Source organism: Eulemur rufifrons, chromosome 9, assembly GCF_041146395.1.
Source record: "Eulemur rufifrons isolate Redbay chromosome 9, OSU_ERuf_1, whole genome shotgun sequence".
Lineage (NCBI taxonomy): Eukaryota > Metazoa > Chordata > Mammalia > Primates > Lemuridae > Eulemur > Eulemur rufifrons.
In genome coordinates this window covers 22,226,764-22,242,029 of record NC_090991.1, presented here as the reverse complement: position 1 = coordinate 22,242,029, position 15,266 = coordinate 22,226,764, and the positions used below count along the sequence as shown (strand labels likewise).

The 15,266-nt window shown below is 41.8% G+C and overlaps 1 protein-coding gene across 2 annotated transcripts in view; it reads left to right on the top strand.

Moving 5' to 3' along the window:
* Positions 1-3,178: 3,178 nt before the first annotated feature.
* RFFL (ring finger and FYVE like domain containing E3 ubiquitin protein ligase) overlaps positions 3,179-15,266 on the top strand; it is a 66,403-nt gene continuing 54,315 nt past the window's right edge. Inside the window, exon 1 of one of the 2 annotated variants that reach the window (XM_069482289.1) lies at positions 3,179-3,362. The gene's annotated coding sequence lies outside the window, so the exon portion shown is untranslated. Of the gene's footprint in view, positions 3,363-4,322; positions 4,344-15,266 lie in introns of those variants that run through there. The other variant, XM_069482290.1, reaches the window with a different exon arrangement.

Genomic DNA, 15,266 nt, shown 5'->3' with positions numbered 1-15,266 from the left:
ATGCTGCCTAGGAGATACTGAAGACAGCTTTCTTCTGTCCAGCAGGGCCAGCTTCATGGTAGCATGACGACCAGTGTAGTCACATAGGGCCCCATGCCTAGAAGGGCCCCCCACTTAGTTTAATGCTTTGCTGTTGCCATCTTGAAATTCTTAATTTTTGAACAAGGGTTGTCCCACATTTTGCACTGTGCCCTGCAAACCACGTAGCCAGTCCTGTCTCCAAGAATGGCTTGAGCTCCAACACTGACCCTTCTCTTTGGGGAACATCCTACTACTGATTTCTTATGGAGTAACTCCCTTGGAGAGAAACTTCCCATAGAAAAAATAGGGTTATCATCCTATATATGTTTATCTCTAATTTTCTATTCTGGGTAACCAATGTAGCCTCTCTCAGAAAGCAACACTTTATGTTTTACAGATTTTTTTTTTTTTTTTTTGAGACAGAGTCTTGCTTTGTTGCCCGGGCTAGAGTGAGTGCCGTGGCATCAGCCTAGCTCACAGCAACCTCAAACTCCTGGGCTTAAGCGATCCTACTGCCTCAGCCTCCCGAGTAGCTGGGACTACAGGCATGTGCCACCATGCCTGGCTAATTTTTTTTTTCTATATATATTTTAGTTGGCCGTATAATTTCTTTCTATTTTTAGTAGAGACGGGGGTCTCGCTCTTGCTCAGGCTGGTCTCGAACTCCTGACCTTGAGCGATCCACCTGCCTCGGCCTCCCAGAGTTCTAGGATTACAGGCGTGAGCCACCGCGCCCAGCCAGTTTTACAGAATTTATGAGGTCTAGAGAAATTAGGTGGGGCTGGTAAAGTGGAATGATTGGGGACTTTAGAATCAGGAAAAGATCTAGGTCCAAAACCCTGCTGGACCCTTTCTGAGTTACTAGGACAAGGTAATGTCCCTGTCCTACTGGTAAAAGCTGTGTTGTAGGGGAATTACTGTTTCCTTATTGGTAAAATATATGTCTCAGGGGAATTAAACAGATAATTTATGTAAAGTGCCTTTCACAGAGTCTGGCACATAGTAGGTGCTCAATCACCGTTCATTCTTCCAGCTTTTGCTAGAAGTAACAAAAATCAGGGCACTAGGACTTATAAGCCATGCTTGCTGCTACTAATAAAAGAAATAATATGATTTATTTTTTCACTACTGTTTGGGGAAAGGCATGTGCTTCATAAATATGTATTGGAAAGTACTTAGCAAATGAGTAGAAATAATAAAAATATGTCAAAATAAACAGCTCCTATAAATATGTCACTTGGTAGACAAATTAGTGTTTTATTACCACTAAATACTATTGCTCGCTGAAAAGGATTTCAGATTACTTGCACAATGGGTACATTATTGAGTGCCTCTGCGGAAGGGCATGATAAAGATGAAAAATAGTGATGGTGATAATGCCTAAGGTGGAGAAAGGAGGAGTGTGGGTAAATGCAGCTCTGAGGACTCCTTGCTTCAGTGATATGCACATTATTTAGCAGCATTCCAATGATTTAGCTGTAATATGGACCAGAGGGCCCAGAAAAAATGATTTCCATGGGATGTTGTGAATCCAGACTCCAATTTTGGGATCCAATCAGTGGATTAAGTGCACTCCCTTTCAGAACTGAGCACTCAGCTTGTAAATTAAGTTTACAAAAAGACATCTCTGGGTCTCACCCCACCTTTGTTCTGGACCTATTAACTTTCTGTGGCTACAATTCTTACCGAGAGAAGGAGACAGGTGGTGGAGGTGTCTTAATCACAGCTTATGAATCTATTTCAGAATTGAAAAGATGGACAAGGTCCTGGCACATCAAGAGAAAAGGATTCAGAGGGAAAAGAGGAGACAATAAAACCCTTTGGGGGTGTGGAGGACAGGTGGAAATAAAGCCCCAGAGAGAAGCAGACTGGGCAGGGAATTGCATCAAGCAAAGTTACAAAAATAACCAGGTAGAAGAAAGATGAGTACATTTAATTCAGGTGTGGGAGGTCTCTAGCAGGCCAGGCTTTTCATGCATTCTGGGTAGTAGAATCGGTTTCAAATTCCAGCTTCGACTTTTTCTGTGGCTTAATATGTAGATCCTCATTGACGACACGGAAATAATAGTACTCAATTTGCTAGGCTATTGTGAGGATTGGAAATAATATTTGTAAAGTGATAGAGTCTGATATGTATACATGATACTATTTTTACTTCACTTTTCCTTATGGTATTTTTTATTTTAAAATACAAATTGCTCAGTAAAACTCTGGGAGGTTTCGATAGGAACCTAAAACATAAGAAAATTAAGTGTCCTCAGACACCAGTTAAATAAAGATTAAAATTTATATTATTTTCATGACAAGGCATCTTAGCCCATGCTGGCTAATGATCCCTATGTTACCTTGCTGCTTTAGGGTTGACCGAGCACTTCTACGTGCATTAGCGCATTTAATCCCCATGCCAACCTACGTGCATTTCTGGGATGAGGAAGCTGAAGTTCAGAAAGGTTAAGCGCCTTGCTGAAAGGTACACAGATGATGAGAGGCAAGGTGGGCTCCTTGGCAGAGTCATTTTCATTCTAACATAGTCTTCCTCAGCAGTTTCCTCGCGTTCCTGAGGGAAAGTAGCTAATCCCAGGGGTTTAGACTGGGAAATGCTAGAGGAGGGAGGAGCCATAGAATGATGGACAAGCAGGGGTTCCGATGTCCCCGCAGACCCGGTTTCTAACGCCTCCCAGCTGTGGGACCTTGAATAAGCTAGTGAATCCTGATGGGCCTGTGTTTCTCCAGCTGTGAATTCGGGAACCATCGCCTGAGATATGAAAGTGAGATATGCCTCACTGAGATATGAAAGTGAGGCAACTTTCAAACTTTTATTATAAACCGAGTTCAGAGATGTTAAGGGACTCGCTCAAGGTCACCAAACCGGGTCTTGGTCCAGGATCTGGACCCTGTGGCTCCTCTCGCAGAGTTCTGCAACCCAGGAGCGCCCGACGCCTCCACTGTCAGGCGGGGCCTGGCTCCGCCTCCGGGAGTCTCGGCTCCGCCAGGGGGCGCGCGCCGAGGCCTCGCTCTAGCCCGCCGCACGCGTCGCTCCTCTCTATGGTGGCTCGGGCGCGGCGGGAGCGGGAGGCGCGCTCCCGAGGGGCGGGGCCGAGCCGGGGCGGGGCCGCACGAGGGGCGGGAGCGGTCGGGCCGGGCAGGGCGACTGGGGATGGGTGGGGGGGCCGACTTCCTGGGGCCGTCCGTGAGGATGTCGCGACCGCCCCCGGGGGCCCCTCAGCCCCGGAGACGCCGCCGCGACGGAGTCCGCAGCCTCCCTGCCTGAGGCGTCCGCGGCCCGGATCCGGCCCCTCCCCTCCCCTCCCAGGTGCGGGCCGGGCAGGCGGCCGCGGCAGGTGAGGAGGCGGTGGCGGCGGCGCTAAGGTCCGCAGGGCGTCTGGCCCGGGGTGGGATCCGTGGGAGAACTAGGGGGTGCTTCTTGGCTTCCCGTGCTGCCAGGCAGTGGTCTGGGGGCTCCTCTGTGTGGGGCGCGGCCTGGGACTCTTTGCCTTGCAGGAGATGGGGGAAGCCCCATTTCTTGCGGGAACTCTTCAAATTCAGGGCAGCCCACACCTGTCCCGTAAAAAGTCCCCTTAAAGCATTTCATCCTTGGGGGCGGTAACAAGAGACATGTGTTCCCAACTATCCCCAAGCGCCTTGCAGACCGGCAGGTCCAGTTGGTTTGTGGGGGAAAGATGCCTCTTTGTACCGTGGAGGAAACTGAGGCAGGTCCGCGGCGGCCTGCTTGCCCCTTTCAAGAAACTAGCCTGTCCCTCGGTGGAGGAGCCCCGCGGGATCTTTGGAAGACGGAGGCAGCGGGAGGAAGGAGGTTTGGAGTTTGGAGGTTTCATGGAGAAGTTTGGAAATGCGGTTCTCCCCCTAGGGTCCACTATTTCATCTCTTGGGAGTTGTCCTCTGTTCACGATGTGTGTGAGGTCGCCACTGTGCGGGAGTGGTCAAGACTGAGAGGGGAGCGGGGCCCCCCTTCAGGGGCTGCCCAGGAGACATTTGACCAGGCATGGGAGGTCTGGCCGGACTAGGGGAGCCGAGAGCCTCCGCTCGGCATCTGACCGTCTGCTCAGAGCTTCATTTCAGGCTGGCAGAAGAGACAACAGCATGTTTTGTCCTTTTTGTTGGTCTTTCATTTGTAAAGGAAAAAATCTTGCTTGGGTAATCAAGCAAGAGTGTATCACGCACCTCCCAGCGTACCACAGGGAAGGATTATTGTTAGCTTGGAAATAGGGCTTTACCCACAACTGTCACTTTGCACCCTGGTTAAAGGCCAGAGTGACGTGATGAACAAACACCCGGGGTGCATGTGGCCGCCTGAGAAAGCAGTAAGTTCCTTATGTATGACTTTGGTGGTTTGGAGGAGAGAGACTTCCTGTTACCACTGTTGCTGCAACTGTTTGGGGAGCCTTGTGGTTCTCCCAGTGAGTTCAGTTTACTGTATGTGGACAAGGCTGCCCATTTGTTTTATCATTCTTCTCTTAAAAGTAGGCAGGGGACATGGTGCTGGGCTGAGTTTGCGTGGAGTTCTAGGTCTGGAAGCTCGCTGTGATATTTCTTTTCTGTTCAGGGGATTTCAGGTTTGACAACTTTATCCTTTGCCCCTATTGCATTCTCTTTCACATTGAAGGAAACAGATGCCAAGCGTTTCTGAAACTTTTTATTTCCTAATTCTGGATTTCAGAGTACAATTTCTAAGTTACAGTTTATTTGGAGGTGTTATTTTCTTAAATTTGAAAATGGGTATTGTGCATAAATAGCAATTGCTATTATTGTGGCAGGGCTAATAACTTGATTGTGTTGAAGAAAATGCCTGTGTAATCCAGGATACGCACACACATTTTAATGTCTGTCTGATTACAAAGACCAGCCCACTAAAAACTTTCCTAATGATCAGGTAGACAGCTGTTATCCTGACTGTTTCCATTGGGAACAGGGGTTGTAAATACTTTAAATCAACTAATTTAACCAACTTCTAAAATAATATGCACAATAAAAGAAAGCTGTTCTCAGAAAAGTTAAAAATTAATTTGTTTCAAACTTTCTCGCAGCCAAGCCAATTGACCTAACTCTACTTAATACTATCTAATAGGAACACCTCTTTAAGGGCTCTTAAAATAGTCCTAGAAAAAACATTTTCAGTGACCAGCATTTAAGAAGATAAGATAGCAACAATAATAAAAAGGGCACAGTTTCTTTTCTAATTACATGTGCATTTTGATGTTACATACAGCCACACCCATCTGTATGAGTGTCATGCCTAAGACTTTGTGGAAACACCTGTATAAACCTAAGGAGTTGTTGGGATTAATTCGACCTTGATTTTTATTGTAATAAAACCTTTAATGCTGCTCTTGCTTTAGTGATAGAGACTTTTGTACCAAACTTGTATTGTCTGTGGACGGAAAAATCCAAACTCTGAAATATTTGAAAGAAGTTTATTCTGAGCCAAATTTGAGGACCATGACCCAGAGCCACGCCCAAGAGTCCTTGAGCAAGTGGACTCGCTGTGGCTGGGTTGCAGTTTGGTTTTATACATTTCAGGGAGACACGGGTTATAGGTAAAGTCATAAATCAATACGTGGGAATCACGCATTGGTTTGGCCTGAAAAGGTGGGACATCTTGAAGCGGGGGAGGGGGGGCTTACAGGTTGACCAGAAAGGAAATGCTTAATTTAAGATGAAGGTGCAAGCACTCTGGGAGGTCCAGACAGGAGAATCTTTCAAGTTAAGATAAGGATCTGCTGGGATACTTGAGTTAAGATGGGGGCTTTAAAAAAAAAAAAAAAAAAAAAAAAGATGGGGGCTTTCTTTCTATTAGGTGATGTTAATGCTATACCGGAATCAGGTTGGGGAGTAAACCACACTATATTTGGTTAACAAAAACCTGCTTAGTGGATTTTACCATTTGTGAGCCTGACTCATCTGGCCTCCTTAGGAAGGAATTTGAGCAAAAAGAAAAAATCAGAGTTCAGTCTTCATGTCCATACTATTTATATTTTGGGAGAAAGATTTAACCTCTGCACCTTGTAATCACATAACCCCTGCAATACAGAGTTAAGATATAATTTAGAGTTTAATGAGAATTCATAGTTTAAATTGCTACTGGTGAAGTCTCAAGGGAGGATATGCTTCATCATTACTATTGTTGTTTGGTAATCATTACTGGTTTGGTGATGATTACTGGTTATTTTTGTTTGGCTATTGGTTATTGGTAATGGTTACTTGGTGTTTACGTAGAAGGATTTTGGCAATTGTACAGACAATCTTTTGATGTACACAGACTTCCATTTCTTTAATAGGGCAATATCTGAACATTTTCTTGTTTTGTGACTTTATATCAGTTATGGAGTTTTGAAATCCTAAAACTAGTTAGGCTCTTAGTAGGATATCCTGTTATATGTCACATAAAAGCCATCTCAGGTAGAAATAGGCCTCATGTGTTTAAACACCTCTGCTCTCCCTATTTCCAGGATTTAACTGTTGCCACGGTCAGGACAGCGGTCATACCTAATCCTGTTATGCCAGACTCAGGTTAAAACCATTATCCTTTCTCTTCATTAAGACTGTCATGAAGTTCCTTATTTGCTTGTCTTACTCAGGTCGAATATTCCACATTTTTGGTGTATATGGGCTTATTAACATTTTGAAAGTGGAGCTAAGCAGTTGGTTAGGAGCCCTGCATGTTTTTAAACATTTTCCCTTTTCAAAGCAAGCATAAAATCTGCATTTCCTCTGGGGGAAAACCAGCTTTTTGAATCTGATAATAAGATAAAAGCTGGTTTTTCTAGCTTTCTACTACCAGGAAATCATTGTTAACCTTTCCTTACTTTCTAGTTTTGCCAGTACAGACTAGTGACTGGTAATGAATGATGACCTAGTGGCAGTGGGAGATCTGAAGTCTCCTGAATCATCAAAGAAAGGTCATATTGTATTCAGTGCAGCTTTAGCCTTTTAAGCCTGTTTTATTGTAAGGAGTTCCCAAGAGCCAGCTGCTCCTAGAAAGATTAGGTACCTGGCTGTTTGCTTCTGAGTCACCTTGGTATTCTTTAAAAATGCAGATTTCTCAGCCCCACCTCCTGGTGATTTTGATTGAGTGGGTAATTGATGACTGGGAGACTGCATTTTAAAAATCTCCCTTGCATCTAGTATTTCCAGAAAGCTCCCCAAGTGCTTTTGAAAGCTGAGTTTGGGAACTACAGTTTTATTGCCTTCATAATTTTTATTATCTCTTGTACCTCAAGGCCTATGGAACTTTGCAAATTGAGGTTTACTTCTCTTCCCTTTTTCTTTTTTTAATTTTTAAATTGAAATTGTAGGCACTGAAATTCTGTATAAATGGGTAGTCCCTCCAGCAGCGTCATTATGCTATCCAGGATGTTTGATTTGCTAGAATAGCCCATTTCCTAGTCATGACAGATAACAAAGAGCTTTTATGACTTTTATGTAAATTGCTTTACAGCTAGGCCCCCTCTGCTGTATTATCTATCAGGAGTCATGAGGGAGGTTTTTGGTGAAAGTAGCTTCCTTTATCTCATGAATGGACAATTGAATGATAATGTGGAAACAACTGGAGGTCTGAATAGGTAATGGAATCTAGTTATGTTCAGTGTTGGATGGGAGAGATGCCTGGGAATTCTCTGTAGGATTTTAAAATAAAGTCAACTTGCCGGTTTTATCTCCACACAGCTGAAGCTCTTATTGAAAATAATAGGTTTCAGTCCAATCAGCTGTGTAAAAAAAGAAAAAAATGAAAGTATATGTAAAAAAAATTAAAAAAAAGTAATAGGTGTTTAGTAAAGTCAATAAAATTTATTTTTTTGTTCTTTTTTTAATTCTCCTCTAGTCATGGAGATAGAAAAGTCAATAAAATTTTATCACAGGTCCTTTGCTGAGTTCATGGAAGGAAGAAAAATTGCTGAAATACAGAGCTGTCTGAGTTAAAATGGAATCAGGCACTAGATACATTAGGCCAGAATTAAAGTTGGGAAAAGCCTAACAATTTAGGAAATACACAAACCTGGTTTTGAATCCTGGCTCCTCCACTTCCTGGCTGTGCTACCTTAAGCAAGTTATTTACTGTGAGTTTCATTTCCCTCATCTGCAAGATGAAAATAATACCTGGTAGAATGGTTATGTGGATTAAAAGAGGGAAAATATGCATGCGAGGAATGAAAGAAAATATATCCTTTGTGTGTTGTAAGCAACTCAGTAAATGCCCCTCTTCTCACTTTCTCATAAGATTTTTTATTCTGTAGGCTTAAGATGTCTTTCTAAATCCAGCTTTCTCTGTATCTCTTTCCAGGAATATCTACTCAGCTCTTTTAGAAAATGTATGAAAGAGTGAGGACTAAAGTTAAGAACCAGAGAATATGTGTAAGAAGAATGAGTCACAGGACAATTAACAACACTTTGAAAACATTTTTTAGAATGAAGTGTTGGCACGTGCCCAGAGTTACTATCTGCCAGAATAAATGAATAACTTTATCCAAATTCTGCCATTTTGCTGTATATATTTGAACGGTAGCCCTGTGGCTCAGATTAGGCTAGGAGGCTTTTTGGGTGGCCTCATTGAGTAGCACCTGACATCCATTTCTTTCCTTAACTTGTGTTCTCCCTTTTGGTCTCCTTGTTTGTTTCTCTTTCCGTTTCTCTTCCTTTCCCCTCTTTCAGGCTGCGCTTCTTTCGACTCGCCAATCATCATCGTCATCACAGGCCAGGCCCCTAGAACTTGAGGCTAAAAGAGGTTGCTGGTTGCTAACACCTGTCTCCCAGCTAAATGAATAGGCTCTTTTGTGCAGAGGATGTTAAAAAAGCTGATTAGTGCAATACTGGCATAAAGGGCCTATTAATAATACAGCATATGTAAACCATAGGGTGATTTAAATCCATTTTAGAGATTAGTTTCATATACTATGTATTTTTGTATTGAATTATGATACCAGTTGAATTTTTACATCTAAACCATGAATCCATTTATTGCCTAAACAGATTAATTTCTGTCATTTTGGTTGGGAATCATATTCTAAAGAAGTTTCTGCCCTTAAGGGCCTTTGTATTGTTTGGCAAATGTCTAACTAGTGTGTAATACAATTAAAGTTTGGTTCACTGTGCTGCTGACATAATTAGTTTAATTTCTGGTCTTTATATATTTCTGTTGGCAGCTAGAAGATTAAAATACTAGATGTTGCATAAAACAGCTTTTCTGAGGGGTGATTTTACTGTCAGTTGAATGGACTTAGGCTCCAGGGTACATTTTTTAAGATGTCTTATTTAACTTTCCTGTAATAGTCACTCTTTCTATAGAATTAATGTATTAAGACACATAATTGGCTATTTAAGCATTCAGAAGAGAAAATGTTTGGCTTTTTACCCCAAGATTATAGTTTTTCCTACATCTCTTTTGAGGAAATGTAACTTTTGGAATCTTCTAGATATATTACAGTTACACGGGCACATGAGCTTTCTCTGATAAGCTGTATTATTTAATTCCTGCCCCAGATTGTTCTGTTCTTTTTAGATCATTGTGTTTGCAACCCGATGTGAAAGTAGAAAGGCTGGGATGCCTGGTAAATCCTCTTCACAATTTTTCTGTGGTATGTTTCACGGAAATGGCTTTAGTCTTCAGGAATGGAAGTTACTCTCAAGGAGACTTCACATTTAATTACTGTAATCCACATTTAATTTCCTAGAGGGCTGGGTGTGCTGGATTGTAGTCCCAGCTACTTTGGAGGATGAGGCAGGAAGATGGCTTGAGCCCCAGAGTCCAGCCTGGGCAACACAGTGAGACCTCATCTCAAAAAAAAGAAAAAAACCACTCCTACAGGATTCTTGTAGAGCTGCTCACCTGGCAGCTGATTTCACAAGGTTATGACCCACCCACGTTTTTTATCTCTCTTAAGACTACTTTTTTTTTTTTTTTTTTAAGGCAAAGTGACCTTGGTCTGGTAATTTCTCTATTGTCCTCCCCTCTAAAAAGATACAGCAAAATCTTGTGCTTTCTGAACAGTCATTTTCAGCTGCTACCCCCACGTGCTGATTCTGAGCACATTTCAATTTTTGATTTTGTTGAGCTATTGTTAGTTGACTTTTTAAAGCTGCCCCTTTCTGATGCTAAGGCTAAGCCTATCTAGTTCAGTGTTCACATGCCTTTTCTGGAATTACATATGAAGATAATGTTTTCATTTTCTCTGGGTTGTGTAGTGAGCAGGCTTCCTAGGACAGCCGTTTGTTTCCACCAGGCTAGTTCTGAGTTAAGGGCAAGCTCACCTGGAGTTGAACTGCTTGCAGCCAGTGTGATTTGCTGAAACATTTTAACTGTTTTGATCCTCCTTAAAGAAATGCTGCCTAGTCATCCTGAAATTTACAGGAAGTTAGGCCAACTGGAGGCTCTGCTGGCTTGTGAGTGGTTAAATGCAATTCATTAGTAATCAGCACCATTGTTTATTTGCAACTGCTGGATTATGTTAAAAGATTTGGAAGGAAAAGAGCTTTTCTTAAGTAAATGAGGTGACCTCCTCCTCCACCTCACTCTTATTTTATTCTTTTCATTTGCTTTGGAAAATCTTCCTAGTCTTGGTACTGATCACATGTATGTAGACTTAGTGACACATGAATCAGTATATTTCATCCTAAAATATATGACAGTGTCTCCCTCTGCCGCCGCATTTTTTGCTAATCTTCCCCTGCTTTTTTACTTTCATAATGATTAAGATAGCTGCTTGAGAAATAACCAAGCTTCTCGCTTCTCCTAGGTCTTAAATGAGTGAGTGCATAGCCAGTTGCAGTTAGGTTGGCTTATACCTGCTCTTAATCATGGTAAATTATTATTTTATATTTTACACTGTGTGGAAAATTAACCAGAGCATAAGCTTTATTCTAAAATTGTGGGCAGAGGGGTGTTTTAATTTAAGGAGAGGAGGCAGTGTTTTCTGGGGCTTTAGCAGGAGAAGTTTAGTCAGCTGAAGTTCAGATAGTTTGAGGAATATTTAGTCTAGTATGGTCCTCAGAAGAGGGAGAAATTGTTTTTTGCAGATTACCATCCACTGTTTGGGTAATTTGGATTTTTATTGAGGGGTTGAGAGGAACAGGGGCTAAAATTATGTGCAAGAGGATGGGAAGGAATAATTTTGGGGACAAGGACTTGCCCAGTCCACAGTGGAGGATTCTTAGTCCTTCAGGCTCTCTCATGGTTGTCTACTTTTTTTCCTTTTTCTTTTTTCAATTGGCTTTTGGTGTGCAATGTTTGTCTACTTCTTCCTTTTGGAATGACTAGATTCAGGTATCATTCTTGGTCATTTTATCATACATTGATGGAAAAGTTTATATAATCATTATGTGTCAGAGCTGAGTACACCTTAGCCAGTGTTTACTGAGTGGGTAGGGCGGGGGCTGTGAGAATATTCTCTGAGAGCTTGACAAAGGGCACTCCAGCTTTCCCCATACCCTTGGTCATATGGTTGGACTGAGTGCCCCGGATGACTCTGAATCATCACCCCCACTCCCATTGATCTAGTTCAGTGTTTCCCTACTCTCTGGACTGTTGACCCAGTTGTAGACTGGCAGCTTGAGGAATAGTAACTGTGAACCCACTGATTAATGGGGGACATAAAAATGATTGTTCTGCAGCTTCACCTCCAGGTGATCTTCATCAGTTCCTAAATTGCGTTTACTTTAAAAAAGTCTTTTCTGCAGCACATCAACATGTCTCTTGTACTACCCAAAAACAATATTAGAAATGAAAGGGCTGGGCATGGTGCTCATGCCTGTATTCCTAGCACTTTGGAAGGCTGAGGTGGGAGGATCACTTGAGGTCAGGAGTTGGAGGTTGCAGTGAGCTATGATGATGCCACTGCACTCCAGCCAGGGTGACAGAGCAAGGGCCTGCCTCAAGAAAAAAAAGTATGCTGATAGTTACATCCAGTTTGGTTTTTATTTGAGATTCAGGCTATCTATACCTGCACTGTTATTTGTGGAAATGCTCACAAAAAGCAGCCTGAAATCTTAATCTTATCTCATCATTTTGGTAACAACACAAATGTTATAAAATAAGCCTCTAGTTTTGTATGGGAAGGATTAGTACAAAATTCAAGAGCTCTGAACATCATATCAAGAAAACAGTTTTTGTTTTAATTTTAATTTAATTTATTTATTTATTTGTTTTTTTGATACAGGGTCTTGCTCTGTTGCCCAGGCTGGAGTGCAGTGGTGCAGTCGTAGCTCACTGCAGCCTCCAACTCCTGAGCTCAAAGCAATCTTCCTGCCTCAGCTTCCTGAGTAGCTGGGACTACAGGTGCACACCACCATGCCTGGCTAATTTTTTTTTTTTTTTTTTAAATTTTTTGTAGATACAGGTTCTCTCTGTTGTCTTGGCCTCACAAATTGCTGGGGTTGCAGGCATGAGTTACCGTGCCCAGCTAACTATTCTGATTTTACAATATTTTTTACTTAAAATAACTTCTTTATTGGGGATTACGCACAAATTGTAACTTTTTTTTTTTAATTCCTAAAGGCTCTAGTAAAGTTATATGTTATTGCAGTGGATCTCAAATTTAATATGTATCAAAATCTCCTGGGTGCTTGGAAAAATGCAGATTCCTGGTTCCTAGCCCAGACCTACAGAATCGAAGTGTTTGGGAATGAAGCGTGGGATTCTGGTGTGGTTTATCTGCAGACTCCACTTGGAGAAAGTTATTTCTGTGAGAAAGAACTACACATTTAAGAAAAAATGAGAGATTGAGAAATGCTGATGTTGGTCAGGTGCGTTTATTTTGCAGAGCAAGAATTTAAGGCACAGAAAAGTAGAGAGACGCAGACTTACAGAGTCTACAGCTAGTTGGCTCTTGGAGACCAGAAGTGAGGTCCGCTATGATTGGTGCTCTTCCCACTGGATTACCCCATGGTGCCTCCTTATTGGGTTCTCTCATGGCCTTTAAATCAGAGCTATAGGATAGTGAGGGCAAGGGTACTTGATTCTTCCAGAACAATAATGACTGAATTGACACTTAATGGTGTGAAAAGTTAGCACTTTTTAAGCTATTTGTTGTGAAGGACCAGCTTCTTGAGGGTTTTTTCCTCCCAATCTGTTGCCAACCACTATTTTTGTAAAGTACAAGAAAAATGCATTACCAGAAAAATCATGCACTTGGATGTCACAGCAATGTCAAAGTGTTGTACAAGTTTCTAAATGCTTACTGTGATTTTTGGTGTTTGACATGGATGGACCTCTAGCAGTGTGGCACACACGCTTTGAATAGCATTGTTCTAGGTGGTTCTGGGACTCCTTAGGAACTGCACATCAGAGGTCCTTGATCACTTTCTTTCTCGTGCCACATGTAACTGAAGCAACCAACTGAGAACTCCCATTCCGACCTAGGGACAGAAGGTTTATCCCTTGGTGATTTCCTCGGTTAGAACCACAATTTTTAATATTTGAGGATTGAGTGAGGAATATCCTTTAATATATTTAAGAGTAAATTGTTAGAACTTGAATTTGGTGCCGCTGTCATAGGATGTATATTCCCCTCTTTTGACTAAATGCTAGAAAGGAGTTTCCAACTTCTTGCCCTGTAACTTAATGCACACACAGTTAATGAAGATGCTTATAGGTGGTAGAAAAAATAAAATTTTGGGATGTGCAGTGTTTCTTTGAGGCACTTCAGTTTGTGTTTGCTTTCTAGAAGTTTTTTTTAAATAGTCTACGAAGAAGTATTAGTTTTTCTGGTTATAATGTCAAAATTAGTGTTGATTTGGAACAGGGGTAAAAATCTCTCCATGTATGTTTTTCATCCAGGTTTAATTGCCTAGTTGGATGAAATGTCAAACTTGATAAATTATTGGAGCTGTTATTTTGGTAGTTAAACAATAAAGAAAGTGTTTGGATGTTTTCGGGGAACACTGCTTCCTGTGTCTGGACTTTGCACTGGAGAAAGTTTCAATTGTTCAGAAGCAATACTGGTTAGAAAATGCAGCTTCTATGGCTCCTAACACAGCTGTCTAAATTACTAGCTTAATTATTGGGGCCTTTGGATAAGCATTGCCTAATACTTTTGGAAACAATTTATGTTTCTGATGCCAAAAATGTCTGTGGGTGTTTCCTGAATAGTTGAGAAAACTAGAAATGGGAGAAAGGTATTGTATATGTCTAGGTTATTCCAGCCAAGCGCATTTTTTCTTTAAGCATCTCTAGAATAAACTTTTTTTTTTTTTTTTGAGACGGGTCTCACTCTGTCAGCCAGGCTAGAGTGCTGTGGCGTCATCATAGCTCACCACAACCTCAAACTCCTGGGCTGTAGCAATCCTGCCACTTCAGCCTCCAGAGTAGCTGGGACTACAGGTGCAGGTCACCACGCCCAGCTAATTTTAAAAATTTTTTGTAGAGACGAGGTCTCACTGTGTTGCCCAGGCTGATCTTGAACACCTGGCCTCAAGCGATCCTCCTGCCTTGGCCTCCCAAAGTGCTGGGATTACAGACATGAGCCACTGCACCTGTCCCATATTTTACCTATATAAAAATTACCAATAGCTGCTGTGTGCTTTCCATGTGCCAGGGACGTTGCTATATTAACACATTTAATCCTCCCAACAGGGTGTGTAGGTTCTATTATCTGTGTCCCACAGATGGGAAAATGTCTGCACAGAGAAAGAAGTTAAAGAGCAGGCCTAAGGCCACACAGCGTTCAACCCCAAGTAGTCCAGCTGTAAAGGCTGAGCTCTCAACCACTGGGCTACAGCTGCCTCACACTCTGTTAGCTCGTCTAGTATGATTACTTTTCGAGTAGGTCTTTCCAAACAGGTTCCATTTCATATCATGTGGGCTTAAAACTATCCTTTTATACATGGACCTACTTGTGTAGAATGTGATTTTACAATTATATTAGCAATACTTGTTTTACTAGTTTTAGTTTTGTTAGCACCGAAGGATGTTTTGTAATTTATTCCTAATTCTAAAATTATAAGTGTGTTTAATATATAAGCCAGTCATCCTTAGAAGCACATTTGGCTAAATAGCTAAAGAAAGCATTGGGTTAAAGAAGAATTCGTTCGTGGCTTTTCAGTTTTCACTTTTTTTCTTTTTTGTCTTTTTGGAGTGTCTTCCTGTTTGTCAATAGGCCTTCCCAACAATTAACTTCTGCCTAAGAAATATAGATGTTGGTGCCCCAGAGGGCCTCATATTGTAAGTGATGTTAGTGGAATAAATGGTGGTAAACCATTTTCAGTAAGAAGCCCTGATCGGTATAGAAAGTAAAAAT